The sequence below is a fragment of the Stomoxys calcitrans genome, chromosome 2 (genome assembly GCF_963082655.1).
Source record: "Stomoxys calcitrans chromosome 2, idStoCalc2.1, whole genome shotgun sequence".
NCBI lineage: Eukaryota > Metazoa > Arthropoda > Insecta > Diptera > Muscidae > Stomoxys > Stomoxys calcitrans.
The window spans coordinates 174,735,982-174,760,052 of NC_081553.1; the positions used below are offsets into that span (position 1 = coordinate 174,735,982).

The 24,071-nt window shown below is 39.1% G+C and overlaps 1 protein-coding gene across 2 annotated transcripts in view; it reads left to right on the forward strand.

Moving 5' to 3' along the window:
* The first annotated feature begins 14,379 nt into the window (after nt 1–14,379).
* LOC106089712 (putative uncharacterized protein DDB_G0274435) overlaps nt 14,380–24,071 on the forward strand; it is a 132,919-nt gene continuing 123,227 nt past the window's right edge. Inside the window, exons 1-2 of one of the 2 annotated variants that reach the window (XM_059363609.1) lie at nt 14,380–14,646; nt 14,788–15,039. The gene's annotated coding sequence lies outside the window, so the exon portion shown is untranslated. The remainder of the gene's footprint in view (nt 14,647–14,787; nt 15,040–24,071) is intronic. The other variant, XM_059363608.1, reaches the window with a different exon arrangement.

A 24,071-nucleotide genomic window follows, 5' to 3' on the forward strand; every position in this document is an offset into this window, starting at 1 on the left:
ATCATACTTAGCACAGTTGAAATTGATGACAAAACACTACGTGCATAATTTCAGTTAAATCGGACGAGAATTTCTCCCTCTAGAGGCTCAAGAAGCCAAGACCCAAGATCGGTTTATATGGCAGCTATATCAAAACATGGACCGATTTGGCCCATTTACAATACCAACCGACCTACACTAATAAAAAGTATTTGTGCAAAATTTTAAGCGCATAGCTTTACTCTTTCGAAAGTTAGCGTGCTTTCGACAGACAGACGGACATGACGATCAAGAATATATACACTTTATGGGGTGTTAGACGCATATTTCGAGGTGTTACAAACAGAATAATGAAATTAGTATACCCCCATCCTATGGTGGAGGGTATAAAAAAAGGATTTATTGCCTGATATCGCTGAAACTATTACTTGTAAAAATAAAATATGATCCAGACCAGAGCCTATTTAGATATAACTATGAATATGGTAGTGGAGTTATAATGAAATAGGATGATTAATATTGGGTTGCCCAAAAAGTAATTGCGGATTTTTTAAAAGAAAGTAAATGCATTTTTAATAAAACTTAGAATGAACTTTAATCAAATATACTTTTTTTAAACTTTTTTTCTAAAGCAAGCTAAAAGTAACAGCCGATAACTGACAGAAGAACGAATGCAATTACAGAGTCACAAGCTGTGAAAAAATTTGTCAACGCCGACTATATGAAAAATCTGCAATTACTTTTTGGGCAACCAATATATCCATAGTGGTGGGTATCCAAAGTTCGGCATTGCCGAGCTTAACACGTTTTTACCCGTTATACCCACCACCATAGGATGGGGGTATACTAATCTAGTCATTCAGTTTGTTACACCTCGAAATATTGATCTAGGACCCCATAAAGTATATATATTCTTGATCGGTTCGAAATTCTGATCCGAACTAGACACGTCTGTCCGTCCATCTGTCAAAATCACGATAGCGGTCGAACGCGTAGAGTTAGCCGCTTGAAGCTTTGCACAGATACTTTATATTGATGTAGGTCGTTGGGCAATCTCCAACAAATGGGCCATATCGGTCCAGATTTGGATATAGCTCTCATATAATCCGATCTCCCTATTTGACTTCTTGAGCCCATGGAAGCCACAATATTTGTCAGATTTGGCTTAAATTTTGCACATAGTATTCTGTAATGATTCCCAACAACTGTGCCTAGTGCGGTTCAAATCGGTCAAGAACATGATATAGCTCCCATATAAACCGACCTCCCGATTTGACTTTTTGAGCCCTTATAAGCCGCGATTTTTTCCAATTTGGCTGAAATTTTGCATATATTGTTCTGTTATGACTCTCAACAACTGCGCCAAGTACGGTCCAATTCGGTCTATAACTAGATATAGCTCCCATATTTTAGCGGAATCGATGGTGGTGGGTTTAATTTTTATTTTTATTTGCCCGTTAGGGCGAAGATATTTTTCTAATGATATGATGATTTATTTTTCGATATGAGCTTAATGATCGATTTTTTTTTATACAATGGAAAAAATGAAAGTCACAGGAGATACACCAAACCAACCATGATTTGACGCGTTTCGACCCCTTGGTAAGGAGGTAGTCATCATCAGAAATCTTTTGGTGTGAAGTCTTCAAAGGTCGTACATTGGTAGGCTGCAGTTGTCTCGAAATTTGTCCAAGCCCATGACCTTAGAGCATAGAGGAGATAATTTTCTCTTATTCGTGTGTGCTCAATGATAAGAGACCAATCCTAAGGCGATACCACTTGTAACAAATAAAAAGGCGTTAAGTTCGGCCGGGCCGAACTTTGGATACCCACCACCTCGGGTATATATGTAAACCACCTTTCATTATAATCCGATGAAAAATTCATAATTTATGACCCCTTGGCAGCTTTATCGAAATATGGTCCGATTTGGACCAAATTCGACACGGATATTGAGTGGCCTAATAAGTACAAGTCATTGTTCAATTTAGTAGAACAAATTATTGGCAGCCATATCCAGATATAGACCGATCTGAACCATATACGACACGGATGTCGAAAAGCCTAACATAAGTCACTGTGTCAATTTTAGAGAAATTGGATTATAAATGTGTCTTTTATGGGACCAGACTTTAAATCGAGAGATCGGTCTATATGGCAGCTATATCCAACCTAAACTGTTCTGGGCCAAATTAAAGAGGGATGTCGAAGGGCCTAACACAACTCACTGTCCCAAATTTCGGCCAAATCGGACAATAAATGCGCCTTTTTTTGGGGATGTACCAAAACCTTAAATCGAGAGATCGGTCTATATGGCAGCTATATTCAAATCTATACCAATCTGGGCCAAATTGAAGAAAAATATTGAAGGGCCTAACATAACTCACTCTTCCAAATTTCAGAAAATCGGATCATAAATGTGGATTCTATGGGCCTAAGACCTTAAATCGGCGGATCGATCTATATGGAGGCTATATTAAGATATAGTCCGATATAACCCATCTTCGAACTTACCTGCTTATGGACAAAAAAAAAAATCTGTGCAAAGTTTCAGCTCAATATATCTATTTTTAAAGACTGTTGCGTGATTTCAATAGACAGACGGAAAGACAGACAGACAAACGGACAGACGGACGGACATGGCTAGATCGTCTCAAAAATTTCGCTAACATTAGTGAAGGGATAACCACCGCTGAAAATATTTCCGAAATAGTTTCCTTAATGTTCGAAGTAAAGCATTCAGCGTTAATGGCGGAGATGCAAAGGACTGCACCACGGTAGCCACCGCCCAAATGTAGTGTACTAACAACTAACACTTTTACTTGTTCTTAACCTGAACAAGTAAAAGCGTGCTAAGTTCGGCCGGGCTGAATCTTATATACCCTCCACCATGGATCGCATTTCTCGAGTTCTTTTCCCGGCATCTCTTCTTAGGCAAAAAAAGGATACGAGAAAAGATTTGCTCTGCTATTAGAGCGATATCAAGATATGGTCCGATTCGGACCATAATTAAATTATATGTTGGAGACCTGTGTAAAATGTCAGCCAATTCGAATAAGAATTGCGCCCTTTGGGGGCTCAAGAAGTAAAATAGAGAGATGGATTTGTATGGAAGCTGTATTGACTGATTCAGACCATAATGAACACGTATGTTGATGGTCATGAGAAGATCCGTCGTACAAAATTTCAGGCAAATCGGATAAAAATTGCAATCTCTAGAGGCTCAAGAAGTCAAGTCCATAGATCGGTTTATATGGCAGCTATATCAGGTTATGGACCGATATAAACCATACTTGGAACAGTTGTTGGATATCATAACAAAAAACCTCATGCAAAATTTCACTCAAATCGGATAAGAATTGCGCTCTCCAATGGCTCAAGAAGTCAAAATTCAAGATCGGTTCATATGGCAGCTATATCAGGCTATTGACCGATTTGAACCTAATTTTAACACAGTTATTGGAAGTCATAGCGAAACACGGCGTGCAAATTTCATTCCAATCGGATAAGAATTGCGCTCTCTAGAAGCTCAAGAAATTAAGTCCCCAGATCTGTTTATATGACAGCTATATCTGGTTATGAACCGATTTGAACTATACTTGGCGCAATTGTTCGATATCATAACAAAACACGTTGCGTAAAATTTCATTCCAATCGAATAAGAATTGCGCCCTCTAGAGGCTGAAGAAATCAAGACCCAAGATCGGTTTATATGGCAGCTATATCAAAACATGAACCGATTTAAACCATACTTAGCGCAGTTGTTGGAAGTGATACCAAAACATCACGTGCAAAATTTCAATCGGGCTAGAATTGCGCCCTCTAGAGGCTCAAGGAGTCGAGACCCAAAATTGGTTTATATGGCAGCTATATCAAAACATGGACCGATATGACCCATTTACAATACCAACCGACCAACTTCAATTAGAAGTACTTGTGAAAAATTTCAAGCGGCTAGCTTTACTCCTTCGGAAGTTAGCGTGTTTCCACAGACAGACGGACGGACGGATGGACAGACGGACGAACATGGCTAGATCGACATAAAATGTTGCGACGATTAAGAATGTATATACTTTATGGGGTCTCAGACGAATATTATGAGTAGTTACAAACAGAATGACGAAATTAGTATACCCCCATCCTATGGGGGAGGGTATAAAAATCTTATTGTTTACATGATTGAAGTGGAGCATAATTTATTTGAGTCCCATCATGACGGGAAAGCTGTTCCAACTTGTAATTCCGTTTGTAACAAGTCATTATATATATTTCCGGTCCTACAAAGAAGGGTCTTGAACCCATAAAAAGCGGATTTATTATCCACCACCATATGCTTCAATTTAAAACAGTTAATTAAAAAAGAACATATAAAATAGATGATTTTTATACCCAACACCGAATGATGGGGGCATATTAATTTTGTCATTCCGTTTGCAACTCATCGAAATATCCATTTCCGACCCTGTAAAGTATATATATTCCTGATCAGCGTAAAATTCTAAGACGATCTAGCCATGCCCGTCCGTCTGTCTGTTGAAATCACGCTACAGGCTTTAAAAATAGAGATATTGAGCGAAACTTTGCACATATTCTTTTTTTGTTCATAAGCAGGTTAAGTTCGAAGATGGGCTATATCGGACTATATCTTGATATAGCCCCCATATAGACCGATCCGCCGATTTAAGGTCTTAGGCCCATAGAATCCACATTTATGATCCGATTTTGCTGAAATTTGGAAGAGTGAGTTGTGTTAGGCAAGTCGATATCCTACTTTAATTTGGCTCAGATCGGTACGAATTTGGATATAGCCGCCATATAGACCGATCTCTCGATTCAGGTTTTGGGGTCATAAAAGGCGCATTTATTGTCCGATTTCGCCGATATTTGGGACAATGAGTTGTGTTAGGCCCTTCGACTTTTTATACCCTCCACCATAAGATGGGGGGTATACTAATTTCGTCATTCTGTTTGTAACTACTCGAAATATTCGTCTGAGACCCCATAAAGTATATATATCCTTGATCGTCGTGACATTTTATGTCGATCTAGCCATGTCCGTCCGTCTGTCCGTCCGTCCGTCCGTCCGTCCGTCCGTCTGTCTGTCGAAAGCACGCTAACTTCCGAAGGAGTAAAGCTAGCCGCTTGAAATTTTGCACAAATACTTCTTATTAGTGTAGGTCGGTTGGTATTGTAAATGGGCCATATCGGTCCATGTTTTGATATAGCTGCCATATAAACCGATCTTGGGTCTTGAATTCTTGAGCCTCTAGAGTGCGCAATTCTTATCCGATTGGGATGAAATTTTGCATGACGTGTTTTGTTATGATATCCAACAACTGTGCTAAGTATGTTTAAAATCGGTTCATAACCTGATATAGCTGCCATATAAACCGATCTTGGGTCTTGACTTCTTGAGCCTCTAGCCTGCGCAATTCTTATCCGATCAGAATGAAATTTTGCATGACGTGTTTTGTTATGATATCCAACAACTGTGCTAAGTATGGTTCAAATCGGTCCATAACCTGATATAGCTGCCATATAAACCGATCTTGGTTCTTGATTTCTTGAGTCTATTGAGTGCGCAATTCTTATCCGATTGAAATGAAATTTTGCACGACGTGTTTTGTTATTATATCCAACAACTGTGCCAAGTATGGTTGAAATCGGCCCATAACCTGATATAGCTTCCATATAAACCGATCTGGGGTCTTGACTTCATGAGCCTCTATAGTGCGCAATTCTTATCCGATTGAAATGAAATTTTGTAAGACGTGTTTTGTTATTATACCCAACAACTGTGCTAAATATGGTTCAAATCGGTCCATAACCTGATATAGCTGCCATATAAACCGATCTTGTGTCTTGACTTCTTGAGCCTCTAGAGGGCACAATTCTTATCCGATTTGAATGAATTTTTGCACGAAGTATTTCGTTATGATATCCAACAACTGTGCCAAGTATGGTTGAAATCGGTCCATAACCTGATATAGCTGTCATATAAACAGATCTGGTTATTTGACTTCTTGAGCTTTTAGAGGGCGCAATTCCTATCCGATTTGGCTGAAATTTTGCATGACGTATTTTATTTTTACTTTCAACAACTGTGTCAAATAAGGTTCAAATCGGTTCATAACCTGATATAGCTGCCATATAAACCGATCTGGGATCTTGACTTCTTGACCCCTAGAGGTCGCAATTAAAGGGTGATTTTTTTGAGGTTAGGATTTTCATGCATTAGTATTTGACAGATCACGTGGGATTTCAGACATGGTGTCAAAGAGAAAGATGCTCAGTATGCTTTGACATTTTATCATGAATAGACTTACTAACGAGCAGCGCTTGCAAATCATTGAATTTTATTACCAAAATCAGTGTTCGGTTCGAAATGTGTTCATTCACCGTAACGTTGCGTCCAACAGCATCTTTGAAAAAATACGGTCCAATGATTCCACCAGCGTACAAACCACACCAAACAGTGCATTTTTCGGGATGCATGGGCAGTTCTTGAACGGCTTCTGGTTGCTCTTCACTCCAAATGCGGCAATTTTGCTTATTTACGTAGCCATTCAACCAGAAATGAGCCTCATCGCTGAACAAAATTTGTCAAAATTTGAACACATTTCGAACCGAACACTGATTTTGGTAATAAAATTCAATGATTTGCAAGCGTTGCTCGTTAGTAAGTCTATTCATGATGAAATGTCAAAGCATACTGAGCATCTTTCTCTTTGACACCATGTCTGAAATCCCACGTGATCTGTCAAATACTAATGCATGAAAATCCTAACCTCAAAAAAATCACCCTTTATTATCCGATATGCCTGAAATTTTGTACGACGGATCCTCTCATGACCATCAATAAACGTGTTTATTATGGTCTGAATCGGTCTATAGCCCGATACAGATCCCATATAAATCGTTCTCTCTATTTTACTTCGTGAGCCCCAATGGGCGCAATCCTTATACGAATTGGCTGAAATTTTACACAGGTCTCCAACATATAATTTAATTGTGGTCCGAACAGGACCATATCTTGATATCGTTTTAATAGCAGAGCAACTCTTTTCTTATATCTTTTTGCCTAAGAAGAGATGCCGGGAAAAGAACTCGACAAATGCGATCCATGGTGGAGGGTATATAAGATTCGGCCCGGTCGAACTTAGCACGCTTTTACTTGTTTTTTCTATTTTGTTTAGATCGGTCCTGATTTGGATATAGCTGCCACATAGACCGATCTCCCGATTTAAGGTCTTTATGCATTTATTGTCCGATTTCGACGAAATTTAAAAATTGTCAGAGGTGGTTATCCCCTTCGCACGCCGCATAGTGGCCCGTTATATATAAACGGATATGTAAACGGCACATAAAAATAAGTGTTCAGCCTATGAAATGAATGTTTGAAAAGGGTGCTACGACTTTTAGGTGCTTAGTTATGGTTCATTAAAGTCAACATTTTTAGAAAAATGGTACTTATGGCTCTTTTTTACGCTTTAACATTTTAAAATAATCTAAACTAAAACTTTAAAATTAAATCTTTTCGAAATATTTTTTTCATAAAATATTTTCATCTTAATTCGTATCTTTTTATAAAATTTGATTTTATTATACGGAGAATTTGGTAACCTTTCCAATGGTCGACGATACCTTGACTGAAATCTTCAAAATATAAATTGTTGTAACTCCTTTTTCTCATAAACCGTTATAGATATTCCAGACATTTAGACATGTTTTTTTGTAGAGATCTATCTTTTGCAAAAAATTATGACGATCGGCTTATAAATGCTTATTTGGCAGCACGATGGTCGCCCCTATACCTACTAGGGTCTCCAAATTTTGCATGCTTATTGGAAACTATCTCCACATACACCATGTCAAGTTTCGTGTAGACATCTTCATCTGTTTAAATGTTATAGAATTATTCACAAGATTTTTTGACTGTGGGTCATGTCCTCTAAACACTTCTTGAACCATATGAAATGAAACATTTTTTGCCTCTAAACGAAAATGGAGCAAGCACGGACAGCTAAACTCTTATGATGATGAATTGTGGTGAACACAATTTTTCGATAAAACAGTGGATTTTCGTTGGAGGCCACCGTAAAAACGCATTTAGTTTGGTCGTGCCGAACTTTGGATACCCACTGTTGGAGGTCACCGTGGTGCAGAGGTAAGAATGTCCGCCTATGACGCCGAACACCTGGGTTCAAATCCCGGCGTAAATATGAGAAAAATTGGTTATCCCCTTACTAAAGCAGGCTACATTTGTGAGGTATCCTGTCATGTTAAAACTTCTCTCCCAAGTGGTGTCGCTATGCGGCACGCCGTTCGCACTTGGCATAAAAAAGAAGCCCCTTATCATTGAGCTAAAAAAAAACTTTAATCAGACTGCACTCATTGATATGAGTGGAATGCTCATGGGGAATTTAGTAGTAGTTTAGAAGATGGTTTCCTATTGAGTGATATCTGAAAGTTTGTTAAAGAATTGTTGCTGTATACGTATAAGAGGAAATAAGTTCTTTTATCGCAGTGTGTTTATTCAATTAATTACAATGGTATTATCTATGATTTTATTTGTCTAAGATGGGGAGTTACGCAGAAAAACTAATAGATATTGGCTAAGTATCACAAATTCATTCATAAATTGTGTTAATCCTGTGTGATGAAGCATTGCAACATTGTTGCTAAACATTTGCTACGCGCATACACCGTCAGTAAAAGCAAGCAATAGAACATTGGTTATTAGATGACAAAATGTAGAAAAAGTAAAAACGCGTTCAGATCTGCCTCAACGGTGATGTAATTTCCTTGGACGATATATTTGAGTAAGCGAAGCTCGAATGCAAATTTGTTATTATTGTTACAATAATTACGGTGTGATTGCGGTGACAAAAGAAAACCTGGAAGGAATGAAAGAGGTTTCCGATAGGATACCTGGGATGACACTTGATTTCGAGTGCGAGACATGGCTGCCAGAGGCGCAGTCTTGGATTGACGGAACTCTTTTATTGCCAACTGGGAGATCATACTATACAGATGGATAAAAGCTAGAGGAGAGAATGGGCCTGCAGGTCTAAATTTGTTGGTTTCATGTTACAATAATTACGGTGTAATTGAGGCGACAAAAGAAAACCTGGAAGGAATGAAAGAGATTTCCGATCGGATACCTGAGATGACACTTGCAGTCGAGTGCGAGACACTTCTGCCAGAGGCACAGTCTTGGATTGACGGAACTCTGGTATTCCCAACTGGGAGATCATGATATACAGATAGATAAAAGTTAGAGGAGAGAATGGGACTGCAGGTCTACATTGAGAATCCATGGACTGAATGACAGCCTGACCATGATACGATCGTGCAGGGCAGGCAGTGATCAGGGCGATCACGAAATGCGTGAGGTATTGTCGTGTTGTCGAGAGAACGTCGAGGGTGAACATCATTACGGACAGTAAACTGGCCATCAGGGCAATAACAAACAAGACGATAGGGTCACAAACAGTCTTGGAGTGTAAAAAGGAGGTTAACGCCTTCTGTGAAGATGGCACACTCATCATAGTTTGGTACCGGATCAGAGGTAGTAAGTGAAATGAAAGAGCAGTCGATTTGGCAGTGAATGCAGAAGGATTGCCGTCATAAACTAGGTTAACCCGAAGCCTTTCGGATCGACGCAGTCCGAGTTAAGGACGTGGGCGACGATGGCTCATGTAACACTGTGGAACTTCGAAACAGTCGGTAGGACGGCGAAACCGCTATGGGGTGATCCGGATCGTGAGAGGACGAGGCTGAAAGGACTGAAAGGAAGTAAGAAGGAGGATAGTGTAGCTTTTGGTATCATAACGGGACATATAGGACTACAAGCTCATTTATGCAAAATCGGTGCGGAAAGTGATAGCATGTGGGGAAAATGATAAGACGTTGGAGCATTTCCAATATGTTTGCTTGGGATCTTTGTGACATCTTCTCTGATCATCGTTATATTAGTTTCGGCCTTGGAGAAAATGCTGCAGAAGTAGTCCCTAGGCTAAACAGAAGAAAGGCGGATTGGCACAAATTCTGCGCGTCTATCTCTTCTAGACCAGAAAAGAAAGTGGAAACTGCGGAGGATATAGACATAGTGATCAAGCGAAGGACCTGAATGACTCGCTTGTGTCAGCATGTCCTAGTGTCAAGCCAATGGGCAAACAGTGACCGCCATGGTGGACCCCAGAGCTGGTTGGTGTAAGGAAGGACTGCAGAAAACTCTTTAACAGAGCAAAAGCCACGAGAGTTAAGAAGATATAAGGGCGAGCTGAGAAAGGCAAAGAAAAAATCCTGGTTAGAATTCTGCAGCTCCGTGGAGAATACATCTGAGGCGTCTAGGCTAGGAAGATTTTGTCCTCGAGACCTATTACCGTGGGGAATATTCAAAACTCAGAGAATGTATGGACAATGTCTAGTGAGGAAACACTAGAACTACTCATTGATACATATTTCCCGGGAAACTCTCCAACAAGCAAAGTGGCGACAGAAAAGGTTGTCACTGGTATGCATTCGTCGGAGGATATTAGGGAAATTGTGTCTGGGATGGAGGACGAAGGTCATCTTCATTCCGAAAGCAGGAAAATCCATATAGTAAATGCAAATCCACTGAAACAGCCCTTCACGACCTAACTTACTTACTAAAATATGCATGACAGCAGGCTTGGTATCTCTGAGTAACAGAGTAACACCTTAAGGAGGTGTACTATCTCCGCTACCTTGGAATATAGTCATAGTCATTAACAATACATTATTGTCTCTGAGAGATAAAGGTGTAAAAGTAGTCGCGTAAGCTGATGACGTGGCTATTGCGGTTAGTGGAAAGTTTCCCAGCACTCTAAGCTGGGAAGATCTACGTGCAACAGCAAAGTGGGCTGTCGAAAGTGGCGTAGGTATAAATACGTGTAAGACAGAAGTAGTTCTTTTCAGCAGGAGATACAAAATGCCTACAGTGGAACCTGTCTCCTTGCGAGTATAGAATGTTCCATTTATAGAAACCTGGGTGTTTCCAGGTATCTTGCGCTTCCAAATCCAAAGGAGCCATTGCCAAAAGTTAAGGGTTTAGACCGCGTGTCATGCATTGGGTATATACTGCAGTTATCAGACCTCTAATGCTATATGATGTTGTGGTCTGGTGGACGCCGCTTCAAAAGTCCACCTACTGCTCAATACTTAACCGGATTCAAAGAATGGCTTGATTGTGTATCACAGCCGCACTGAGGACAACACCACCTGATGCACTGAGTTTAATGCTACATCTAATGCTAAGGGAGCTTTCTCATTGGTCATGTGGCGGCTTTGGCCGCTTTTTGATAAAAAGTACAGTACCACTATTCCTGATAGAACCGATTGGAACTACGTTATCCCTGGTAACAGAACTTACATAGACTTCTATACCGATGGTTTCAAACTAAACGACCAGGTGGGCTTTGGGGTGTACTCTAAACATCTAGAACTGGTTATATCGAACCGATTGGTAACAGAAGTTATATAGAATTCTATACGGATGGTTGCAAACTAAACGACCAGGTGGGCTTTAGGGTGTACTCTAAAGTTCTAGAACTGGTTTTATCGAAGTGGTGGAATGGCTCAGATATAATGTCATAACGACGATTGACATAAATATCTTCTCAGACAGCCACGCCGACATTAAATCCCTGGAGAACGTATTTCTGAACATAAAAACCGCCCTCGACTGTCGCAGATCTCTCAATGATATGGCTGAACAGTTCAAAATCCACCTGTTCTGGGTGCCGCGCCATCGAATTGTAAAGCGGACGGACCAGGCCCGATGGACAACGAATGATAGATGGTCACAAAGAGGGGGTTGTGAGCATCCCAAAACTATGTGGCCCAATCTAGACTCGAAGAGGTCTACCGATTTGGCGTCATTGGCTAGAACAGATGTCTCCGTCATTGTGTCCATCACGACAGGTCATTGTCTAAGTGGAAAACATGCGGACAGACTGAAGATTGCCAGTAATGACTTGTTCAGAACCTGTGAGGACATCGAAGAAGAAAAGACTAAAGAACACCTTCTGTGAATGTGTCTCGCACTAGCAGTCAAAAGGAGTTCCGCTTTAAGTTCTCATTTTTTTGAGAACCGTCTGATTTAGCGGATGTAAACATTCGCAAGTTATTGGGTTTTTAAAGCGATCTGGATGGTTCAACGGTAGGAATTAGAAGACATCTTCCTTCTTCCGTTCCTGTGGTATCACAATGGACGGAAACGTCTAAGTGAGTCTGATGGCAGACTGCCACATAAACCTAACCTAACTTAACCTAGCTCGGTTTTCGCTGCTAACAGACACCAATGCGATACCAGACATGAACCAACTTAGGTGAGTGGTATGGAAAACAATTAAGGATTTTGTAAGTAGCACGGAAGTCCAATCTAAGATTTTCTTTTCCGAGTTTTATATCCACCACCATAGGATGGGTGTATACTGATCTAGTCATTCCGTATAAGTATATATATATTCTTGATCGTCTCGACATTCTGTGTCGATCTTCTCATGTCCGGCTGTCTATCAAAATAACGACAACTGTCATACGCGTAAAGCTAGCCGTTTGAAAAATTGAACAGGTACTTACTATTTGGGGATTGCAAATGGGCCATATCGGTTCACATTACGATATACAATAGTTCCCATAACCTGATATAGCTCTCATATAAACTGAACTCCAGATTTGACTTTTTGAGCCCGTGGAAGCCGCAATTTTGTCCTATTTTGGTAAAATTTTGCACTTAATGTTCTGTTATGACCTCCAACAACTGTGTTAAGTACGATCCAAATCGGTCTGTAACCTGATATAGCTCCCATATAAACTGATTTCCAGATTTGACTTCTTGGGCCCCTGGAAGCCACAGGCAGAAATTTTCGTGTGGTATTCTGTTATGGCTTCCAACAATTGTACTATTGGCTTCCAACAATTTAGCCAAATCGGATAAAGATTGCGCCCTCTAGTGGCTGAAGAAGTCAAGATCCCAGATCGGTTTATATAACAGCTATATTAGGTCATGGACCGATTTGAACCATATTTGGCACAGTAGTTGGAAGTCGTAACCAACAACTTTATGCAAAATTTCAGCCAAATCGGATGAGAATTGCGCCCTCTATTTGGTCCAGAAGTCAAGATCCCAGATCGGTTTATATGGCAGCTATATCAGGTTATGAACCGATTTCAACCATACTTAGCATAGTTGTTGGAAGTGACACCACGTGCAAAATTTCAGCCAAATCGGATACGAATTGCGCCCTCTATCGGCTCAAGAAGTCAAGATCCAAGATCGGTATATATGACAGTTATACCAGGGTGTGAACCGATTTCAAGCATACTTAGCACAGTTGTTGGTAGTGAAACCAAAATACCACGTGCAAAATTTCAGCCCAATCAGATAAGAATTGCGCCCTGTAGATGCTCAAGAAGTCAAGACCCAAGACCGGTTTATATGGTAGCTATATCAAAACATTGATCGATTTGGCCCATTTACCGACTCACACTTATCGGAAGTATTTGAGCAAAATTTCAAGCAGCTAGCTTTTCTCCTTCGAATGTTTGCGTGCTTTCGACAGAGGGACGGACATGGCTAGATCGATTTAAAATGTCTAACGATCAAGAAAATATATACTTTATGGAGTCCTAGACGCATATTTCGAGGTGTTACAAACGGAATGACGAATTTAGTATACCCCCATCCTATGGTGGAGGGTATAAAAGCTTGAAAATGTTGCAACCCTCAAAGTGAATCCAATTGAAGTACTTGGAACATGTTGTGTCTTTAACGCCTGTTTTTTTACGGTATTGGGAAAACCAAGCAGAAACTCTCTCTTCTATTTCTCATCCTCTTAGAGGGTGAACTAAAGTCCTTAAGATTTTTTATGTAAAAATTCAAGCTGTTTTAAAATTTTCTACTTGTGACAACGAAATTACTGTGCCTCATAGCATTACCTAAAGGGTTATGTTTAGCAACATTGTATCTCAACATTATTTACAAAGTTTCGTAAGGTGAAGCAACATTTACGATTTCAAAACAATGCGTTTCCATACGCAACAGGATGTTTTGCTCCTCTATAGACGCCTTATGAAGTGTGGGTGGGAAATGATTGTGTGTGTGTGTGTGTGTGTGTAAGTGTAAGTTAGTGTCTGCAACAACACAAATACAGTGAACAACGCATGCTCTACAACAAACATTTGCGATTCGTTTGTGAATTTTCATTCTGTTTTACTGCTATGTGTGTGTGTGTGAGTGTTTGTGTGGTCCTCCATGCGAAACTCTCTGAGTGCCATGGTATTTGTTTGCCAATGAAGAAGGCAAACATTTTTGCTGATTTTGAATATAAAACGTTGTCACTGAAACGTTTCAACCTGAGTTATCTTTGCGTCGTCAGCCTGTTGCGTTACACGCTAAAATAACCAAACGGACTACAGAAACTTTAACAAAAGCATATCCTGTGGTCTGGATTATAGACAGTTAAAATTTGAAAAGTGAAAACCATAGAGAAACAAAGAAAATAAACAAAAATTCTGATTTAAAGTGTTTACAGTGAAAAGAAGTTTAGGAAAAAAGTAAAAAAAAACGCTGGCTGGAAAATTGTATGTGAAGATAATTTTTGTTAAAATTTAAATTGGTATTTAAACTTGTTTTAGGTTGGAATTTTAGTTGAAGGATGATATAAAATTTCTGTGTTGACGACTTGAATCTAAGACTTTTCAAAAGTATTTGTGAATAGTGATTGTGTGCGTTTTGTGATTTATTTTTGAATTAAACAAAATTTTTGCAAATTCTAGGCATAGGTCCATTTAACGTGATTAATAAGTGAATTTCACACTTGAGTGCTTCTGACGACAAACAAAACAAAATCAGCGAAGTGAAAAGCTTGAATAGCTGAGTCTTAAATTGAACCTCCCGTTTTGAGAAAATATCATCTAAGGCGCCAATTCAAAATTAGCCTGTGTGCCGCTTATCCATTCGATTGCAGACGCTGCCGCTCTCGCATTCACCAACGTTTATTGGATTAATTTATCACCCATCATTTATTTGTAAGTATCGTAATTAAGATCTGCAAGTGTTTTTCGTCTCAATACTCGTTTTGTTTTTCCATTACACTCCGTTGGCTTAGTGTTGTGCCATTTTTAGTGTCGGACGTTAGGCTATCATCATCATCATCATCGTTATTGGCATTGTTACGATTTGCGTAGGTTTCTTTTTTCCATTTCTTCATTTGATGGATGAATGGCCGTATTACTTAGGTTGCTTTTTTTTCTTGTTTTGTGTTCCACGCAAAACAAAGTTTTTCTTTGTCCTGGCAGGACAACAAGAAAAATATGCCAAAGTTCCATGCAAATTATTGTAATACATTTATTTAATCGCACCTGTGATTCGGCAAAGTTATTCGGCCGCATAAATTAGTTTTTGATGAAATAAATTTAGTTGATTTTTTTTTTGGCCAAGGTGAATATAAAGTTTTAAATTGTTTCAAGTATTTAGTATTGTGGAAAACTTAAAGGCAAACATGAAAAAGTTCTATGGGGGAATATTGATGCTAACCTCTGGGCTATGGAGGCTACCGTAACGCAGAGATTAGCATGTCCGCCCATGACGCTGAACGCCGTGGTTCGAATCCTGGCGAGACCATAAGAAAAAACTTTTAGCGGCGGTTTTCCCCTCCTAATGCTGGCAACATGTGTGAGGTACTGTGCCATGCAAAACTTTTCTCCAAAGAGGTGTCGCACTGCGGCACGCCGTTCGGACTCGGCTATAAAAACAAGACCTCTTATAATTGAGCTTAAACTTAAATCGGACTGCACTCAATGATATGTGAGAAGTTTGCCAAAATTGGCAAAATTTGCAAATTTGCAATTTGTTTAAATTAAAACCAGTAAGGAAAGGCAAAAGGCGGGCGGTGCCGACTTTATTACCCTACACCTAACCTATAGGTACAAATCTGGGCCTCGGCAGATGTTTTCAGATGGGTTATTATACAATACCTAACAAATTTTGAGCAAATATGTTCAAACTTTAATAAATACGGTGAACAAATGACAATATTATTGAAAATCTGACGAATATATATATGGGAGCTATATTTAAATCTGAACCGATTTCTAGTAAACTTCTTATATATTGTGGTAGTGTCAATCGCTGTACAAAATTTTGTCAAGATTGGTCAATAAATGCGCTTGCAGTGGCCATAGAAGTGAAAATCGGGCGATATATATATATGACAGCTATATCTAGATCTGAACTGATATCTATAAAATTGACCAGTAATATTGAGAGTGTTTAGAAAATCCTTTCTGGCAAATTTCAAGAGAATTGGTGAGCAAATGACCATTTCATTGCATTATTACTGGAAATCGGACAAACATATATATGGGAGTTATATCGAAATCTGAACCGATCTCTATGAAATTCACCAGTAATATTGAGATACTTTAGAAAATCCTTTCTGCCAAATTTCGAGAGAATTGGCTAACAAATGACCATTTTATTGCATTATAACAGCAAATCGGATGAACATATATATGGATGCTATACCTAAATCGAACCGATTTCGACTAAATTTTGTAGATATTGCGGAAATCGTCGAGGAAAGAGTTGTACAATGTTTTGGGAAGATTGGTCAATAAATGCGCTTGCAATGGCTCTAGGAGTGAAAATTGGGCGATATATATATATATATATATATATATATATATATATATATATATATATATATATATATATATATATATATATATATATATATATATATATATATATATATATATATATATATATATATATATGAGAGCTGTATCTAAATCTGAACCGATCTCTATAAAACCCAGTAGTATTAAGAGTCATTAAAAAATGCTTCCTGCCAAATTTCGAGAGAATTGGTTAACAAATGACCATTTTATTGCAATATTACTGGAAATCGGATGAACATATATATGGGAGCTATACATAAATCTGAACCGATTTCAAGCAAACTTCTCGGATACTGTGGCAGTCGTCGAGGAAAGCGTTGTGCAAAATTTTGGCAAGATTGGTTAATAAATGCGCTTGCAGTGCCTCTAGGAGTGAAATTCGGGCTATATATATATGAGATCTTTATCTAAATCTGAACCGATTTTTATGAAATTTGTCACTAATGTCGAGAGTTAGTAGAAAATCGTTCCTGCCAAATTTCGAGAGAATCGTTCAGCAAATGACCATTTTATTGCATTATAACAGCAAATCGGACGAACATATATATGGGAGCTATACCTAAATCTGAACCGATTTCAAGCAAACTTCTCGGATACTGTGGCAGTCGTCGAGGAAAGCGTTGTGCAAAATTTTGACAAGATTGGTTAATAAATGCGCCTGCAGTGCCTCTAGGAGTGAAAATCGGGCGATATATATATATGAGAGCTATATCTAAATCTGAACCGATTTCCATGAAACTCTCTAGTAATGTCGAAAGTCATTAAAAAAAGCTTCCTGCCAAATTTCGAGAGAATCGGTTAACAAATGACCATTTTATTGCATTATAACAGCAAATGGGTCGAACATATATATGGGAGCTATATCTAAATCTGAACCGATTTCGACTAAATTTTTTAGATATTTTGGAAATCGTCGAGGAAAGAGTTGTACAAAGTTTTTGCTCTAGGAGTGAAAATCGGGCGATATATATATATATATATATATATATATATATATATATATATATATATATATATAAGAGCTATATCTAAATCTGAACCGATCTCTGTGAAATTCACCAGCAATATTGAGAGTCATTAGAAAAGACTTCCTGCCAAATTTCGAGAGAATCGTTTAACAAATTACCATTTTATTGCATTATAACACGAAATCGGACGAACATATATATGGAAGCTATATCCAAATCTGAACTGATTTTTTCCAATTTCAGTAGGCTTTGTCTCTAGGCCGAATAACATGCCTGTACCATATTTGAAGACGATCGGATGAAAACTGCGACCTGAATTTTCTACACAAATTAACATGGACAGGCATACGGACATAGTTAAATCGAATCAGAAAGTGATTCTGAGTTAATCGGTATACTTATCAAAAGGGTCGATCTCTCTTATTTTTGGGTGTTACAAACAAATGCACTAAGTTATAAACCCTGTACCACAGTAGTGGTGTAGGGTATAAAAACGTCGAATTCTCCAAAGCATAACTGTTTATCTTAGACGAGCCATTAATGGTCCCCAAACCTTAAATTGAGAGATCGGTTTCCATAACATCTATATCCAAATAAGGCCACCGTGTCGCAGAGGTTAGCATGTGCGCATATGATGCCGAGCTCCTTGCTTCAAATCCCGGTGTGAGACAGAAAAATGTTCAGCGTTGGTTATCACTTTATTAATGATGGCTATATTTGTGAGGTACTATGCCATGTAAAACTTCTCTCCAAACAGGTGTCGCACTGCGGCACGCCGTTCGGACTCGGTATAAAAAAGGAGGCCCCTTAACATTGAGCGTTAACATTAATCGGACTGCATTCATCGATAGGAGAGAAGTATATGTTCCTAAATTGAATGTTCATGGGAAATTTAGTAATATTCAAATCAAGTGCGATATGGACCATACTCGGTAAGATTGTCATAAAACTTGCTGTGCTAAATTTAAATCGGGTAATATGTCAGCTATACCCAACGGTCTGGACAATACTTGAAGCGGAAGTCGAAATCGCCAGCTCAACTCACTGTAATGAGTTTCAGCGAAATTGGGTAATAAATACGCATGATATGACCTTAAATCAGGAGATTGGTATATATAGTACCCATATACAAATATAAACCCATCTACTCCATACTCGGTACGAATGTCGAAGGGTTCCACAACTCGCTGTACCAAATTTCAGCAAAATCGGGTAATACATGCCGAGGTTAGGGTCTTAAGCACATAAAAAGCGCATTTATTACCCGATTTCGCAGAATATATCTAAATATGATCCGATATGGACCATACCAGGTTCGGAAATCGGGTGCATAGTGCAAGTTATAGTTCCGAACAGGTTGTTGGACACTATAGTTAGTAGTTCATTTTGGGCCAATGGTATCTTGCTAAAAGAGTTTGTTTTCAAAGAATGTTCTGCTAAAAGGGCTGTGTGTATCTTATCTGCGCAAAAAAAAAAATGAGTGAAGTCTAACCTTTATCGAAACCTTAGGGTCGTAATACCAAATTAAGGACTGTGTTCCTTAAGAGCTTTTACAGCGATTAAAGAATAATTGTCTTTAACTTAAATTTGGCTGAAACCTGGTGTTTTGGATACCGAGATATTTTCCGATAGTTATTAAGTCACTAGAAAGAATAGATTGCATGCAAAAGGGGTGGCGTAATATCCAAATTCCTCTTAATAATTGTTTTTGCGCTCATAGGGATATTTTCACAACCCCTAGAAGGAAATCCGGTGTTTATGAGGACTGGGATTGAATCATGATGGTGATTGAAGCAAGTAAAAATGTGCTAAGTTCAGCATGGCCGGGTCGAATCTTGGGAACCCACTGGCACGGATTCTGTGAAAACAAACTAACTTGAAGACATCTGTGTGTTTTACGAATCAAATTTCTGCCAAATTCTACAAATTGAAGCATCTAGAGGAAGTAGAAGACTATTCGGGAGATCGGTTTATATGAGAGCTATATCAGGTTAGTGACCGATTTGGACCGTACTTGGCACGGTTGTTGAAAGTCATAACAAAACACTACTTGCAAAATTTCAGCCCAATCGGATAACAATTGCTATTTCCATGAGCTCAAGAAGTTAAATCCGCAGATCCGTTTATATGGGTGCTACATCAGGTTTTTGACGGACTTAAATCGTACTTGGCAGCCGACTATTAAATACTCTACACTCAACCAAAATTTGCTATTAAAAACAGTAAACATGTTTGCTAAAACAGCAGGTTTTGTCTGCTGAAAATGAGAAAGCAGATATTATTGCTGTTTCAGCAAACATAGGGCTGCTGTATTAGCAAACATTTCGGTCAGCATTTCGAAAACATTTCGAAATGTTATTTTTGTTATTGCTCTACTAATGCGTACATGACTGGAATAGCCTTTTTGTACCCTCCACCATAGGGTGGAGGATATAATTTCGTCATTCTGTTTGTAACACCTCGAAATATGCATCTAAGTCCTCATAAATTATATATATTCTTGATGTTGATAGCTATGTCCGTCCGTCTGTCTGTCGAAAGCACGCTAACTTTCGAAGGAGTAAAGCTAGGTACTTGAAATTTTGCACAAATACTTTTTATTAGTGCAGGACGGTTGGGATTGTAAATGGCCCAAATCGGTCCATGTTTTGATATAGCTGTCATATAAACCGATCTTGGGTCTTGACTTTTTGAGCCTCTAGAGGGCGCAATTCTCGTCCGATCCGATTTTGTACGTGGTGTTTTGGCAGCATTTCCAACAACTGCACTAAGTATGGTTCATATCGGACCATAACCTGCTATAGCTGCTATATAAACTGATCTTGACTTCTTCAGCTTTTAGAGGTCGCAATTCTTCTCAGATTTGGCTGTAATTTTGCACATAGTGTTTTGGTATCTCTTCCAACAACTGTACTAAGTTGGTGCAAATCGGTTTATAACCTGGCATAGCTGCCATATATATCGATCTGGGATCTTGATTTCTTGCGCCTCTAGAGGGCGCAATTCTCTTCCGATTTGACAGAAATTTTGCACGTGGTGTTATGGTATCACTTCCAACAACTGTGCTAAGTATGATTCAAATCGGTACATAATCTGGTATAGCTGTCATATAAAACGATTTTAGATCTTGCAATAGAGGGCGCCATTCACATCTGATTTGGTACATAACCTCATATAGCTGCCATATAAACCGATCTGGGATCATGACTTCATGATTCTCTAGAGGTCGCAATTTTCACCCGATTCGCAGAAATTTTGTACAACGGCTTCTTTCATGACATTTACCATATGCGTCTAATATGGTCTGTATTGATCAATAGCTTGATACAGCTCCCTTCTTGATCTCCTACAAGGAGCAATTCAATGACTTCTACAATGTTCAGCATTCATTTCACTTATGGTCCGAATCGGACTTAAACTTGATGCAGCAAAATTATCTGCTAATATTCAGCAGACAGTATTTGCTATGTTCAGCAAACTTTTTTCTATGAGTGTATAACTGATAGCCCCGGGAATTTGCAAAGGTGTCACCATCGGATGCTTTAGCCAGGGTTTGAACCCAGCTATTTAACATAGAGTCATAGTCAGACATGCTAACGTACACACTGGTATGTAACACGGTTATTTAAGTGGAACCACGCCTAAAATGAATAATTTTTAATATAGTGGAAAAGTGGCCCAAAAACTAACTAATGGCCCAACGATAGCACATTAATATAGCATCGTCAGAAAAAAGTGTCAAATTTGACACTAAAGTGGTACAACGGTAACGCTGATTGAAACCCTTTAAAGTATATATGCATATTCTTTGTCGTTTTGACAGTCTAAGTCTATCTGTACGCCCGTCAGTATGTCGAAAGTACGAATAAAGCTATACGTTGTTCTTGTATGACATTCAATAACGATGCCTAGTTTGGTTTGACTACACTCGTCAATTATAGCGACGTCAATTATAATAAAAACGAAATTGATATACCTTTTACCTAACTTGAGCTAGTCTATGTACTACCGGCAGTGTTGCCACTCAGGAAGACTATTTTCTATCAACATTTTAAACAAATCCTACCAAAACCTAACAAATGTTCGAGAAACCAAAAATGCATTTTGTCATACCACCTTAATTTTGTCATTCTTTTTGCAACGCATCGAAATATCCATTTTTGACCCTATATAGTATATATATTCTTGATCAGCTTAAAAATCTAAGACCATCTAGCCATGGCCGTCCGTCTGTCTGGTGAAATCACGCTACAGTCTTTAAAAATAGAGATATTGAGCTGAAACTCTGCACAGATTCTTTTCTTGTCCATAAGCAGGATAAGTTCGAAAATGGGCTATATCGAACTATATCTTCTATAGCCCCCATATAGGCCCATAAAAGCTACATTTATTATCCGATTTCACTGAAATTTGACTCAGTGACTTATGTTAGGCTTTTCGATTTTTGACAAAAGGTGGTTTACATATATACCCGAGGTGGTATCTAAAGTTCGGCCCGGCCGCACCTAACGCCTTTTTACTTGTTGTTTTTTGGGACACTCTAATGGACTTACTCCTAAGCCAGTAATCGTCTTCTTGTGTGCCCTAGATACTAAAAAATAACCTCCAAAAAGCAATTCTAAGTCAGCAATTCCGTGCTACCTACAAAATCTCTTATTGTTTTCCATACCAAGCCCCTAAATTGGTTCATGTCTGGTATTGTTTCTCCACCTTAGTGCCGGTGTCTGTTAGCCACGAAAGCCGGGCATGACATAGGAAATGCTCCAATATCTCATCATCTTTCCCACATGCCCTACACATGCTATCACTTACCGCACCTATTTTGCGTAAGTGAGCTCGTGGTGCTATATGTCCTGTTATGATACCGAAAGCTGAAATACTGACCTCCTTCTTGCTTCCTTTCAGTAATAGCCTCGTCTTCTCACGATCTGGATCCCCTCTTAGGATTTTCGCCGTCTTACCGACCGTTTCGCTGTTTCACAATGTTGCATGCGCATTCGTCGCCCACTCCCTTAACTTGGACTGCGTCGACCCGAAAGGCTTCGGGTTAGCCAAGTTTATTGACGGCAGTCCTCTTGCCGTCACCGCCAAATCGTCTACCCTTTCATTTTCCCTTACTCCGATATGGCCCGGTACCCAAACGATGCGGATTTTGCCATCCTCAGAAAAGGCGTTAATCTCCTTCTAACACTGCAAGAATTGTTCATGACCTTACCGTCCTGGTTGTTATCACCCTTATAGCAATTTTATTGTCGGTAAAGATGTTCACACTCGACGTCGTCGCGTTAGTACCACACCACTACGGGCAAGATCAGTATTTGACCTTGTCAGATATCGATATCGTCTTATTAAGGAAACGTGGTGAGTTAAATTGTCCCACCTTCGTCTTCCCCGTGAACAGGTATATTTCAGTCTTGTCTGGGTTAACATTGAGTCCTCTGGATCTACCCCAGTTATATGCCATATGCAAGACCCTTTCGGCCCTTCTGCATAGATCGTTCGGATTTTTACCACTTAGATGTATTACAACATCACCTGCGTAGCAGACGGGTTCAAATCCCTCCTCAGTCAGCATCCGTAATAAGGTCATTTATGGTGGTCACCCATAGGAGTGGTGAGACCATCAGAAAAATATTTTCAGCGTTGGTGTTCCCCTCCTCATGCTGGCAACATTTGTGAGGTACTATGCCATGTAAAACTTCTCTCCAAAGTGGTGTCGCATTGCGGCACACCGTTCGGACTTAGCTATAAAAAGGAGGCCCCTTATCATTGAGTTTTAACTTGAATCGGTCTGCACTCATTGATATGTGAGAAGTTTGCCCCTGTTCATTAGTGGAATGTTCATGGGCAAAATATGCAATTTGCATCATAACGGGACATATAGGGCTACGAGCTCACTTATGTAAAATCGGTGCGGCAAGTGATAGCATGTATAGGGCATGCGGGGAAGATAATAAGACGTTGGAGAATTTCCTTTATCATTGCCCGGCTTTCGCGTCTAACAGATACCGGATCATAGGTGGAGATACAATATCAGAAATGAACCAACTTAGGGGAGTGGAATTGAAAACAATTAATGATTTTGTAAGAAGCACGAAATTTCTAACTTAAAATTTTCTTGTTAAAGGTTACTTTACAGTTTTTAGAGCGCACAACAAGCCGATTACTGGCTTAGGTGTATGTCCATAATGGCATGGGGCGTATTAGTATCTGCACCCTATTTTCAACCTAACCTACCAAAAACGGCAACACTGGCTACACCTCCATTTTTGGCTATGGTTCTTCCCACTAGACTATCATAATAATATAAAATATGTTAGTTTCATCGTTTTATTTCAAACCCAAATTGAGGAGATTGATTTATAATATTATTGGCATCGGTCATACTTCAATTAATTTTATCATAATTAA